Genomic DNA, 13,003 nt, shown 5'->3' on the forward strand with positions numbered 1-13,003 from the left:
GACAATTGACTTTAACCAGCCCTGCTCTGCATTGAATTACATTTTTTAAAAATCTCAAACCCACTCTTCTTTCTCAAACAATGTAAAATTGAATGATACTCTGGGCTTTGCTACTTAGGGGCACATTCACTGCGACGTCATTAATTAATCTCATCTTGTTTAACAATATATTATATAGACTCACCTAAGCTACCTTTGCACATTAAATACATGGAGCTGCAGGACAAAAACCTTAAACTTCCATCCAAAAATCATGAACAAAATGACAACTTTTTTCCCCCCCCCATCTTAAACTAGCTTTGCACAACTGACTAATCCAATCTATTCAGATTAAAATCCCCCCAGATTATCACAAAAGCCTTCTGACAAACCCCCATTATTTCTTCATAGTTCATGCTGTCATGTGCTACTGTTAGGATGCCTGCGCACCATCCGCAAGTTACTTTTACCCATACGGAACCTACGTCCCGGTTTCATGAACTTGGGTCATCTCTATTTTAGACAGATTATTAGTTCACAAAGCCAACCCATGACATTTTCCTTCCTTCTTGATCACCCAAATTTCCTGAACTGGATTAACCATATAAATACTGCAGGTCAGAGACTAGGAATCCTGCACTTCATAACAACATTCAAGATACTTACACCACCCAAGTCATAGCAGCTCACTTGATTAGCATCACATCAACAAATATTCACTCCCTTTACCACTGATATACAGTAACAGGAAAGTGTGTATCATGTAGAAGATGCACTGTAGCAATTCAATAAGGCCCCTCAGGCAGCACTTTCCAAATCCATTACCACTACCAACTAGAAAGACAAGAGCATCAATTACATGGGAACACCACTACCTGCAAGTTCCCCTCCAAGTCATTCACCATCCTGACATGGAAATATATCACTGTTCCTTCAGTGTTCTTGGGTTGAAATCCTAGGGTTCCCTATAAGCATTATTGGTCTACCTACAGCACAAGAACTGCAGTAGTTCCAGAAGGCAGCTCACCATACCTTCTCAAGGGCAACTAGGGATGGACAACCGACTGACACCCACATCCAATGAATGATTACTTACTTTTTTTTTTTACTTACTTAATGTGGAAACAGGCCCTTCTGCCCAAGTCCACACCGACCCGCCGAATGAAGCGCAACCCAGCCATGAATGAATTTTAAATAAACTCAGTCATCAACCGAGCTCAGATGTTAAATCTAACAGACAAGTGTCTTGCTCAGATCAAGCAAGCTTTGCAAGGGTTGCAGCTATCTAGAGTTCTGTAGAAAGAAAGGATGAATGATTTTTATGCCTTTGGTAACAATTCTAAGAGCTGCGAATGCTGGAAATCAGAAATAAAACTAAATTGCTGGAAAAACTCAGATCTGGCAGCATCTGAGCAGAGAAAGCAAAGTTAACATTTCAGGTCCAGTGATCATTCTGATTCCAGGATCACTGGACCCACAACATTAACTCTGCTTTTTTAGCAAGTTCTGTTTTTGTAACCAAAGCCATGTATGTTGGTATTAAGGGAGATATTGCATATTCAGAGATGTGATAGCCTGAATCGAAACGGTGGTCATTATCCTTGAGATGAATATTCATTTATATTTTAAATATTCATTTGTGGGACATGGACGTCACTGGCTGACCAGCATTTATGGTCAGTCCCTAGTTGCCCTCGAGATGATGGTGAAGCGAGCTGCCTTCTTGAACCACTGCTGTAGGTTGACCTACAATATCATTAGGGAGAGAATTCCAGGATTTTGACCCAGCCACAGTGAAGGAATGTAAATATATTTCAAGTCAGGAAAGTAAGTGGCTTGGACAGGAACTTGGAGATTGTGATGTTCCCAAAAAGCTAGAAAGATACGATGTCACCAACTGCACAGTACAGAATGATCATCAGTCTTAGGGGTTCCCCATTCCTCAACAACATCAATGCATCAATAACAGTTACCAAGTAGTAACATCTGGTACAGGGAAGAAATTTCCTCAGAGAAGGAACATAACCTTAGGAATAAGCCAGATCGTATACCAGATGAACAACCATCAAATGACGCACGTGTTTACTGTTCAAAGACTGGAATGCTTTGAAGTTTGTGTGTGCAATGTGTGCACAGACAGAAGAAAATAAAGTGTAGCAGACTAGAATGAACAGTTTTTGCTCATAAGTATTTTCTTTACTGATCATGTACATGGATTAACATTATGTTTTATATTGGTTCTGATACCTTCAAGTTTCTCAAGTGTTGGACATGAACTGATCTAGGGAAGAGCGAGTGTACCAGCCCATTCCTAACTTGTGCCTTGGAGGTGGTGGGATGCTTTGACAGTCTGGACGTGAGTTACTCACTGTAGGATTTCTAGTTTCTGACCTGCTCTTTAAGCCACTTCATATGGCTAGTCCAGTTCAGGATGTTTGGAAAGAACAGGAAAGTAGAAAAACGTGGACGGTCAGCTTTGTTAGCTAATAACTGTCAGCAAAAAAGAGTTAGAGCTAACTATATATATCTGTGAGACAGTGTTCTCCAAAAGAACGATTATCAAGTCCTTAAAAAATTAGATTATCTACCTCTCAGATACCCATTTGATGGACTGTATGCGATTAGCCACTTCAAACTCAACCCAGACTTCAAGGCACTGGCAGATAATGTCCAATCACACGTCACACTGTGGTTTGATGCGTAGACGACAAATAAATAATTATACATATTTAGTTTTAGATTTATAAAGCACTAAAAATAAACTATTTGTTCTATGCTTTCTTCTGGATAAAACTAGGTTAAATTCAAAAAGTGATTAACTGCTTAAAAACTCCACAACCCCAAACTTCTCATTTCTAATAAGCAATAAACTAATACCCAAATACCTCAATTTTTCTAATGTTTTTTGAAGAGAAATTTCATTTACATGCATAGCCAACCAAAAACACTGACTTTTTAAGGTTAGGAACAAAGGTCACGACAATTAGGTAAAATTCAAAACTGAAGCATGACAGGGTGGAGTGCATTTTAATGGGAAAATTGCATCTAAAAAGCAGCCTTTCTGGATCACATTAGAACTGCTCCCTACAGATTGCTAACAAGGAAATATTATGCCCTAAATGAACTAGTCACACAAAAATGCTTAGTCTATATGTTCACTCCCACTTATTACATTTTAATTCATTCTCAACAGATCTTTAAAAGGCTGATTTTAAAGAAAACCGAGTTTAGCAGCCACCAAGACGACAGGAACTTAAACAATGGAACCAAAACAGCAGCATTGATATGGTAAGCAAAAGAACAATTATTTCCACTCAGGATATTTCTTTATGGTTTTGAATGTTCCAATAACTTTTACATTAGTCTGTGAATGACTTTAACAAGTACACTCAGGCAAACACCTTCCTGTTAAAGTAGTGGAAAATGGGAATCTTGTGGTGCAGCAGTGTGAGAAACAAAAGCTCACTCACTTCAATAATTTCAGTCCGAGACCAAAAATCTGAAACAGTGTCATTTATTTGTACACTTGCAAGTGGGTGCCATGTCTAATGCCAGGTAAGGCAATAACAAATGCACATCAAATCCAACAAACTCTCGAAATTTATACAGTTTGAATCCCCATATTTTTTCTTATTCCATTGTTTGCCCCCTCCTCCGCTTACGTCACTCATTTCCTTAAGACTGATCCCACAACTTCTGTTTATCCGGCCTTGTCAGTGACAAATGTCTATCTCTGCCTCCCATAAGTTTGTTTGACGTCATCCCATCCTTTGCTTACCATTGTCTACTCCCTCCATCTGCGCTGCCCCTCACAGCATCTTATCACTAAGCCCTTTTAATTGGGGTTTGTTCCTGTGTCTCTGTACAAGTGGGAAACCTACTGTTTATAAAGGCCTTTTTTTTTCCACAGCATTTTATCTAGTGCCTGTATTTCTACCATTGTTTTGTAATCATGTCTCATGCTAACGTCCTTCCTCGATGTAGTTCCCATTTTTGCTAACTCAGCTCCTAGCTGAGAAAACAATCACAGACTAATGTGAATTCATTTACTCTGTATCAGAACTTATAATTTGCAGAAATAACATTAATTCACCTATATCCCACAAGCAGTAATGTCCTTAGCTTTAAAGCAGGAGATCTGGGTTCAAGTCCCACCTAGTCCAGGTGGGTAGGCAGATTAGAAAATATCAAAGTGGATAGAGTAATTCCAAAATACAAAATAAACTTCTCATTTCCTGAAGGTAACAGTTCATTTTACTGCTTTAATTTCTAAAACAGTTTGTTTTAATGCAAAATTAGACCAGGTTTTTACCAGTCTACTAATGACTAAACTCACCAATGCTTTTTGCAAGGAGTACTATTTGCACAATTCAGCTGCTCATAAGTTCCCACGTGGATGAAAGCCTCAGGTTTTCTGATCATAGTTATGCAACAATGGATTACAGAGAATTTAAAAACTCTTAAGTCATTTATAGATGAAGGAAGGACATGCAGTTGGGTTAGAAAGAAGTGCAATTTTCACATTAAGAAACCCTATCTTCACTATAACAAGAGCAAACATAATAAGATTATGTTCGCCGAGCTGGAAATTTGTGTTGCAGACTTTTTGTCTCCTGTCTAGGTGACATCCTCAGTGCTTGGGAGCCTTCTGTGATGTTTCCTCCGGCATTTATTGTGGTTTGTCTCTGCCGCTTCCGGTTGTCAGTTCCAGCTATCTGCTGCAGTGGCCGGTATATTGGGTCCAGATCGATGTGTTTGTTGATTGAATCTGTGGATGAGTGCCATGCCTCTAGGAATTCCCTGGCTGTTCTGTTTAGCTTGTCCTGTCCTATAATAGTAGTGTTGTCCCAGTCGAACTCATGTTGCTTGTCATCAGCGTGTGGCTACTAAGGATAGCTGGTGGCTAGTTGGTGCTCATGGATATGGACCGTTAGCTGTCTTCCTGTTTGTCCTATGTAGTGTTTTGTGCAGTCCTTGCATGGGATTTTGTACATAACAGCACTCTCAGACAACAACTCACCAGGACAAAGGACCAGATACCCAGCATGAGCAAAACCAATGTAGTGTACTCATTTCCCTACATTTACCCCTGACTAATGCACCTAACATTAATTTAAGGCCAAAGTGCTTGGACACAGTTGGTGGAAAAGAAGAAGAATTTTATTAAAACAGGAACTGAAGCTTTATGTCAGGAACAGCATTAAACTGGAAAGAAGTCAGAGTCAAGATTAGAGTGGTGCTGAAAAACCACAGCAGGTCAGGCAGCATCCGAGGAGCAGGAAAATCATCAGGAATGAGCCAAGTCAGAAGAATAATAATACTTAGATATCCACAATTAAATCAAATAAATTAATATTTAATTAGCTCAAGTCGATCAATGTATTAAAAAAAGCCTCTTTCTTGGAAACAAGCTGAACTGGGTCTGAAGAGGTATAGCACGAGATGTACCAAGGTGTACTGATCTGGATAGGATCTTGTTTTTGCTCAATCAATAAAGAATGCTTCAGTTATTTCCATCGTGTTTAAAAATTTTTAATTCTGGGTCATAATAGAATAGAGTGAACGAGTGGATTTTCTCAATTATGTTCATTCCGTTTGTTAATACATTTTTATTTTGTTGACTGCTACATTGCGCGCTCATGTTTTGCAAAAAGATCAGTTTGATTAAAAACTGAATTTATGATAAATACAGACTGGTTCCGATGGAAGTCTGACTTGTCCAGTACTAACATCAACTGGGCATTTCCCCTCAACATTCAGGGCCAATCATAAGCAGAAAGTAGATCTTTAGTTTCATCACTTAGAGAAAACTATTTTTATACAAAACATTAACAGCATACATATTGCTTGGTTCTGTTCCATGAAATTAAAACAAAAAAAAAGAGTGTCAAAAAGAAACAATATCCTGAAAAAGCAAGATAGATAGAACCTACAGCATTACGCCAAGAATAATTTTTCTTCAAAGTAATCATAGTCAGAGTCAAACAGCATAGAAACAGGCTCTTTAGCCCATTATGTCTATGCTGACCAACAAAAACCAAATCTAGCACTGCCCATCTCTAGCAGGACTATCTAGATACTGGCACAAAAATCTCTACTGGCACAAAAAAATTCCACCCTGTCTGTTCCTTTCATGCTAAGGTGATCGCAGTTATGGTAGGAAAGCTGAAGTCTGCTACAGCTATAGAAAACAAATCCTGGAGATCACAGCAGGTCAGGCATCATTCATGGAAAGACAGCAAGCAAGCATTGAGTTTACAACTATTACAAATTTTCCTCAACTTCCTTAGAATAGCTAATATATCTGCTCCTTTATCCCCCTCCAACTGTTGGGAGACCCGCAGTATAATCCCAGCAAGGTAATCATCCCTTTATTATTTCTAAGTTTAACTAGTTGGTCTCATTTGAAGACTCTTAGGACATCCTCCCTAATTGCAGTCATGGCTTCTTTGACCAATAATGCCCCATCTTTCTTACTTCACTCCTCTATCCTGACTGAAAAGGTCTATACCATTGGATTTAATTTTACTTTTAACTCGGCCAGGACAATACAAAATAACTTCAGTCAATGAACTTCTTTTTGAACAAATGCAGCTGTGGTCCAGAAAGGAGAGAGAACAGTTGTGGGCTTTAAGTCTATTTTCAGTTGATGAAGGGGGTGGTAGGATAGCAACATTCCAGAGGTTAATCTGAAAATGCACATCACTTCTCTTTTAATTACAAGTTAAACTGATTTTGCCATCTACAACTGATTAACATCCACTTCCTTTCCTTTCACCATATAACTCACCAAAAGCTTCCAAACATCATAAAACACAAAAGAACTTTCAAAAGTTGATTGGGGGACTGATGTTCACACGTAAAGGGATGGGTGGAAAATGGGAAGCCTTCAAAACTGAGATAACGAGAGTCCAAAAGACAGTATGTTCCTGTCAGGGTGAAAAGCAAGGTTGGTGGGTGTAGGGAATGCTCGATGACTAGAAAAATTGAGGTTTTGGTTAAGAAAAAGAAGGAAGCATATATCACTCGAGTATAATCAAGATCAAGTGAATCCTTAGAAGAGCATAAAGGCAGAAGAAGAATACTTAAGAGGGAAATCAGGATGGCAAAAAAAAGGGGACATGAATTAGCTTTGGCAAATAGAGATAAGGCGAATCTAAAGGGATTTATAATTAAATTAAGGACAAAAGGGTAACTAGGGAGAGAACAGGACCCCTCAAAGATCAGCAAGGCAGACTATATATGGAACTGCGAGAGATGGGGCAAGATACTAATCGAGTATTTTACATCTGTATTTACTGTGGAGAAGGACATGGAATGTACAGAATGTGGGGAAACAGATGGTGACATCTTGAAAAATGTCCATGTAGCAAAGGTGGTGGTGCTGGATGTCTTAAAATGCATAAAAATGGTTAAATCTCCAGGACCTGATCAGATGTACCTCAGAACTCTGTGGGAAGCTAGAGAAGCGATTGCTGGGCCCCTGGCTTGAGATACTTAGGTCTTAAAAGTCACAGGTGAGGTGCCGGAAGATGGGAGGTTGGCTAACGTGGTGCCATTAATTAAGAAAGGTAGTTAGGAAAAGCCAGGGAACTACAGACCGGTGAGGCTAACATCGGTGGTGGCAAGTCATTGGCAGAAATCCTGAGGGACAAGATTTACATATATCTAGAAAGGCAAGGACTGATTAGGGATGGTCAACATGACTTTGTGCCTGGGAAATCATGCCTCACAAACTTGGTTGAGTTTTTTAAAGTAATAAGGAGGACTGATTAGGACAGAGCGGTGGACTTTATCTACATGGACTTCAGTAAGGTGTTTGACAAGGTTCCTCACTGTAGACTAGTTAGCAAGATTAGATCACATGGAATACAGGTAGAACTAGTCATTTGGACACAGAACTTGCTCGAACATAGAAGATAGAGGATGGTGGTGATGGAGGGTTGCTTTTCATACTGAAGACGTGTGACCAGGAGTGTGCCACAAAGATCGATCCTGGGTCCACTGCTTTTCGTCATTTATACGAATGATTTGAATGTGAACACAGGAGGTATGATTTGTATGCTTGCAGATGACACCAAACATTGACTCTCCTGCTCTCAGATGCTGCTTGACCTGCTGTGCTTTTCCAGCACCATACTTTTCGACTCTACTCTCCAGCATCTGCAGTCCTCACTCTCTCACGGATGAATTTCAAATGCAGAGAAATGAGAAATAAAGCATTTTGGTGGAAGAAACATGAAGACACTACACAGACTCAGTGGCATAACATTGAATGGAGTACAGGAACAGTGGAACCTTAGGATTCCAGTGCATAATTCTCTGAAGGTGGCCAGGGAAGTTTAAACAGTTGTTAAGGAGGCCTTATAGGATCCTTGGGTTTATAAATAAAGGCATATAGTATGAAAGCAAAAACAAAAATGAGGTGACAAACTACTGGTCAGACCAGAGTGTTGTGTTCACTCTGTACACCTTATTTAAGGAAGTTTGTTAAAACCCTGGAGAGTGCGCAAAGGGGATTTACTAGAATGATAATCAGGAATGAGGGACTGTAGATGCAAGGAAAGAAATATTAGAAATAGTGAGTTTATTCTCCTTGCAAAGATTAAGCTGTGACCTTATTGAGGTGTTTAAAGTTATGAGCAATTTTGACATGGTATAGAAGGGCATTCTGTTTCCACTAGACGGTATGTCAGGAACTAGGAGTCACAATTTCAAGATAGTCAGCAAGTGAGCCAGGAGTGAGGTGAGGAGAAACTTCTTTACCTCAGTTATTAGGATTTGGAATGCGCTGCCTGGGAGAGTGGTTGAGACAGATTCCATAGGAGGTTTCAAAAGAGAGCTAGATATATATTTGATAGTGAATTAAGAGGGTTCTGGAGATAAAATGAGACTTGTTGTGTAGATCATTTTGGGAGCCAGTACAGACAACAGGTCAAACAGCCTCCTGTACTATAAGATTTCATGATTCTAAAGTAGAAAAGGATAGAGGAGATTGGATATCTAAATTTCTAGATGTTCTTTCAATTTTTAGGAAAATGTTTTAACTATATTCAAAATATAGCAGATTATAGCAGAGAAGGATCCCATTAAAACATTCAATGCTTTACTACAGCAATTTAAAACTAATCTCACTACCTTGTGTTCGCTCCATTATCTTGCATCGTTGTTTTGTAAATGTTTATACCTTAAAGATGCAATTGTCTCTGTTTCAACCAGTCCTTCAGCAAAGTATTCCATATTCATCTGGCTGAAATTTACCAAAGGCAAACAAAGTGGCCATTTTTATAGAATTTTCTGCTTGTGCTCAAATCTTTAGTGTGTCAATATAAGACTCTAATTTAAGCTCCTCTCCAAATTATGTCCAGTGGGATGTTTGTAGCCAATGAATGTTATGTCGCCATTCCAGTTTAAAAGCATAGGTGGAGTTCTTGGCCTTGGTTGCAGCTCACCCAAGTGAGAGGCAAGGTACAAGGTAGCGTCTCTACTGAGCTATGAGATTCGGGTTAAAGTCCCATTTGCTCCAGGGGTGTGTAATAACATAATTGAACAGATAGATTAGAAAATACCCACCCACTTGAGGGTACCCTGAAGATTAAAAGCTCTGAGAAAGGCAATAAGAAACTAGATCAGACTTCCCTGACACGTTTCTCAAAACTTTCATTATGCCTGCAGTTCGAATCTGTCTTGCAACAGAATATAATAGACAAAAGAAACAATGCATTTGAACTCAAGTCTTTGTCATGTACACACTTTCCCTAACAAGTATATACAATAAGTTCTGCTGCCCCTCATAGCCATACCATAAAACCAAACATTTCTAATCTCGCTCATGAGAAACCTTATGCAATATCCTTTAACATGTACATACATGGTCTGCAATTTTTAAAAACCAGTCAAATTACTTGTTATAACAAATATGTGCTTAATACATCTCTGAATGATTATGTTATCATGGATTATAGATGCTAAGATTTCAGCAGTTGACAGACCACTCACGATTCAGCTTCTGATCCCTTCATATAAAGTGAGCATTGGCTAATTTGCCCTATTGCTCTACTTCCAAAAATCAATACATGGTGATTTATGCACAAATTCAGTTACTTTCAAAACTGATATCCACAACCCTTCCTAAGAATTGTTCCATGTCCTATCATAGTTGCCTAATCACTTACACCAATATTTGCAAAAATAACATGCATACTATATAGACATCAGCCTTAAATCATGACTTGTGCTTTGCCACTGAACTGAAAACAGAAGTCTAACAAAATAGGTCACAAATTCATAAGAGCTTTCGGTTTTCCTTAAGCAGGTATGTGAACTGGAAAACTCAGAACAAAGTAACATGATCCTGAGCTACTGCGTTAAGAACTGGACAGAAGTTCAATATTCCATATACTTTACATTTGTGAATACAAGTATCAGAAACGGGAGTAACAGGTGTATGCTGCTAAGTGACATACCTTTACATAACACTTGTAACCACAACTAGAATTGAACAATATTATTTCATGAAAAAGCAAAACTGCATAAGTGGAAAAAAAAAGTTGCATCAAGGAAGTGGTAGAGGCTAGTACAATTGCAACAGTTAAAAAGGCATCTGGACGGGTATGTGAATAAGAATTTGGAGAGATCTCGGCCGGAAGCTGATATCTGGTCAGCATGGACGAGTTGGACCGAAGGGTCTGTTTCTGTGCTGTACATCTCTGACTCTATAACGATGAAAAGGAAATTAGACACACTTTTTAACCAGTAACCAGATCAAAGTACCTGGAAACATGGAACTTTTCAACAACGTAACAGCTGCAAAAAGACACGAAGGTACAGTGGTTATTAAAATCATACTACAGCAATGAAAAAGCTATTTTTTGCTGTAAAGTGCAAATGAACTGGTTATGGAGTGCAGAAAATAAGTTAAAAAAAAGACAATAGGCAACTCAATCCAAATTAAGAATTTCAGGTACTGTACTTGGTTCATTTTTATACTCCATACAGTCCAACTAAAGCCTCTGCTAGATACAAGCTGCAGCGCCTGTTATTTTTTTTTAAAACACCAGGCCTTGCAAGTCTACACTACCTCCCTAGCCATCCTTGCTATTCTTCCAGTAATCTAACTCAAAATGTCTTTGCATTCTCCAACGAAGTGTAGATATCTTAATTATCACCTTCCTATCCCTCATTTCCCCACAACTTCAGACTTCTTTCCAGTCTCCTCTTGATCTTTGGCTCTTAAAATCCAACTAGTGCATTATTCACTCCTTGGCTCTTAAATGTTTTCATGTTAGCGGCAGAGCTTTCAAGTTGTCTTTGTTTCATGTTCTGCAATTCCCTCACTATACTCCCATAGTCTAATTTATATTTATGAAGGTTTCATGTTTAATAATTTTATGGACTTAATTTTAAAGAATTGTGGATACCTGGATCTTTTTTCTAAAAAAGTGATACAAACGACTTAAACAAACCATTAGACATGTTTTTAAACAAGGTGTTACTTGGTCACTTGTGATAGCCACTTGTTACTGCATACCAACTGCCGAGTGCACTCGTTCAGCCTTTATACACTACTGCTACATTTTTATTTTTAAAGGAGTTTAAAACTTTTTTTATTTACATCTTTCATCATTTCTTCTAATTTTGCAAATATGCTTGCATTTTGATTTTCTCCTCTGCAAAGTACCTTATCCTCCTATGAGGAGGTAAACTTGGAAGAGAACCCGAAAACAGCGTTGTTCCCGTGTGTCTGCCGCTCTTGTCCTTCTAGGTGTTCAAGATTGTGCATTTGAAAGGAACTGATGAAGGAAGCTTGGCAAATTGCTGAAGTGTAACATGCTATTGTATGCCAATAGTGAAAGAAACAAAAGTTTACATAAGTTGACTGATGTCGATCAAGCAGACTGCTTTATTGTGGTGTTGAGCCTCTAGTGTTCTTGCAGCTGCATTCATCTTGACAAGTCGGTCATACTCCTTCACAAACCTAACGTGTATCTTGAAGGCAGTAGATACATGTTCAAGTAGTTGCTATAGTTGCTCCCAAGGATCATTTGTAGGAATCCTACACAAGGAATTTCCAAACCGAACCTTTTAAAATGTAATGTAATTACTTGATATTATCTTTCACAAGACAGTTTACATCTAGTACATGAGCAGATCCATAAATTAAATGTACCAAAATATTCCTCTCCCTATTTGTAGTGCAGACAAGAGTGCAAGTTACATGAAATTATATCGCATCAAATCACTGACTGACTTACTGTTGCTGTGGTGAAAAGGCCAACTCGTTATTGCAAGTAATTAAAGCCATAAATTCCCAGCCACAAGTTTACAAGTGCAACCCCCAGGGTGACAGTCAACAGGACAATATATCAAATTATGCAAAGAGGAGAGATTTTTTAAACCAGCAAACAGCTAGTCCTGTCTTACTTAAATCTTCAGCTGCATTAAAACAATAGCACCAATTATGTGGATCACATGGTAACTCTTTTCATCTGCAAAGAACAAGTGACAAATCTACAACAGTGACTTTAAAAAACCTGAAGGGTGGTTTTCAAAAGATTATAGACCAATGTTACAACTATATTACAGGTCCAAAACAGATCATGCACTCTATGCTAAAATACATCTTTCCTTCCAATTAAAAAGACTTTTCTTTTTATTCCTAAGAGTTTACTATTGAGGAGCAGAACCTCAACAGCTGCCATAACACTTGATCGAGACTCCATTGTGGGCCACAGTCAGCCTAGTTCTTGCCCTATGCTGGCAGACCAGTACACAAATATCCTTCAGCTGGTCACAGGACTATTAATGGAAACATATTACAGCTGCTCCTTTCATCATTGTAGTCAATTAAAATTGATAAAATATTACAGTTCTAAAGCCTATGAACACAAATCTTTAATATTAATAACAAATGTTTATGATCAAAGTAGCCATTTACTGAACTCACGAAGCAGGTCAAAATTACAGAAGAATGTAATCTCTCATCACTTCGCTAATAATGGCTGATACAAAATGTTAATTAAAT

This window comes from Chiloscyllium plagiosum, unplaced genomic scaffold (genome assembly GCF_037043375.1).
Source record: "Chiloscyllium plagiosum isolate Xiang-an unplaced genomic scaffold, Cpla_swu_hap1 HiC_scaffold_9, whole genome shotgun sequence".
NCBI classification, from domain to species: domain Eukaryota; kingdom Metazoa; phylum Chordata; class Chondrichthyes; order Orectolobiformes; family Hemiscylliidae; genus Chiloscyllium; species Chiloscyllium plagiosum.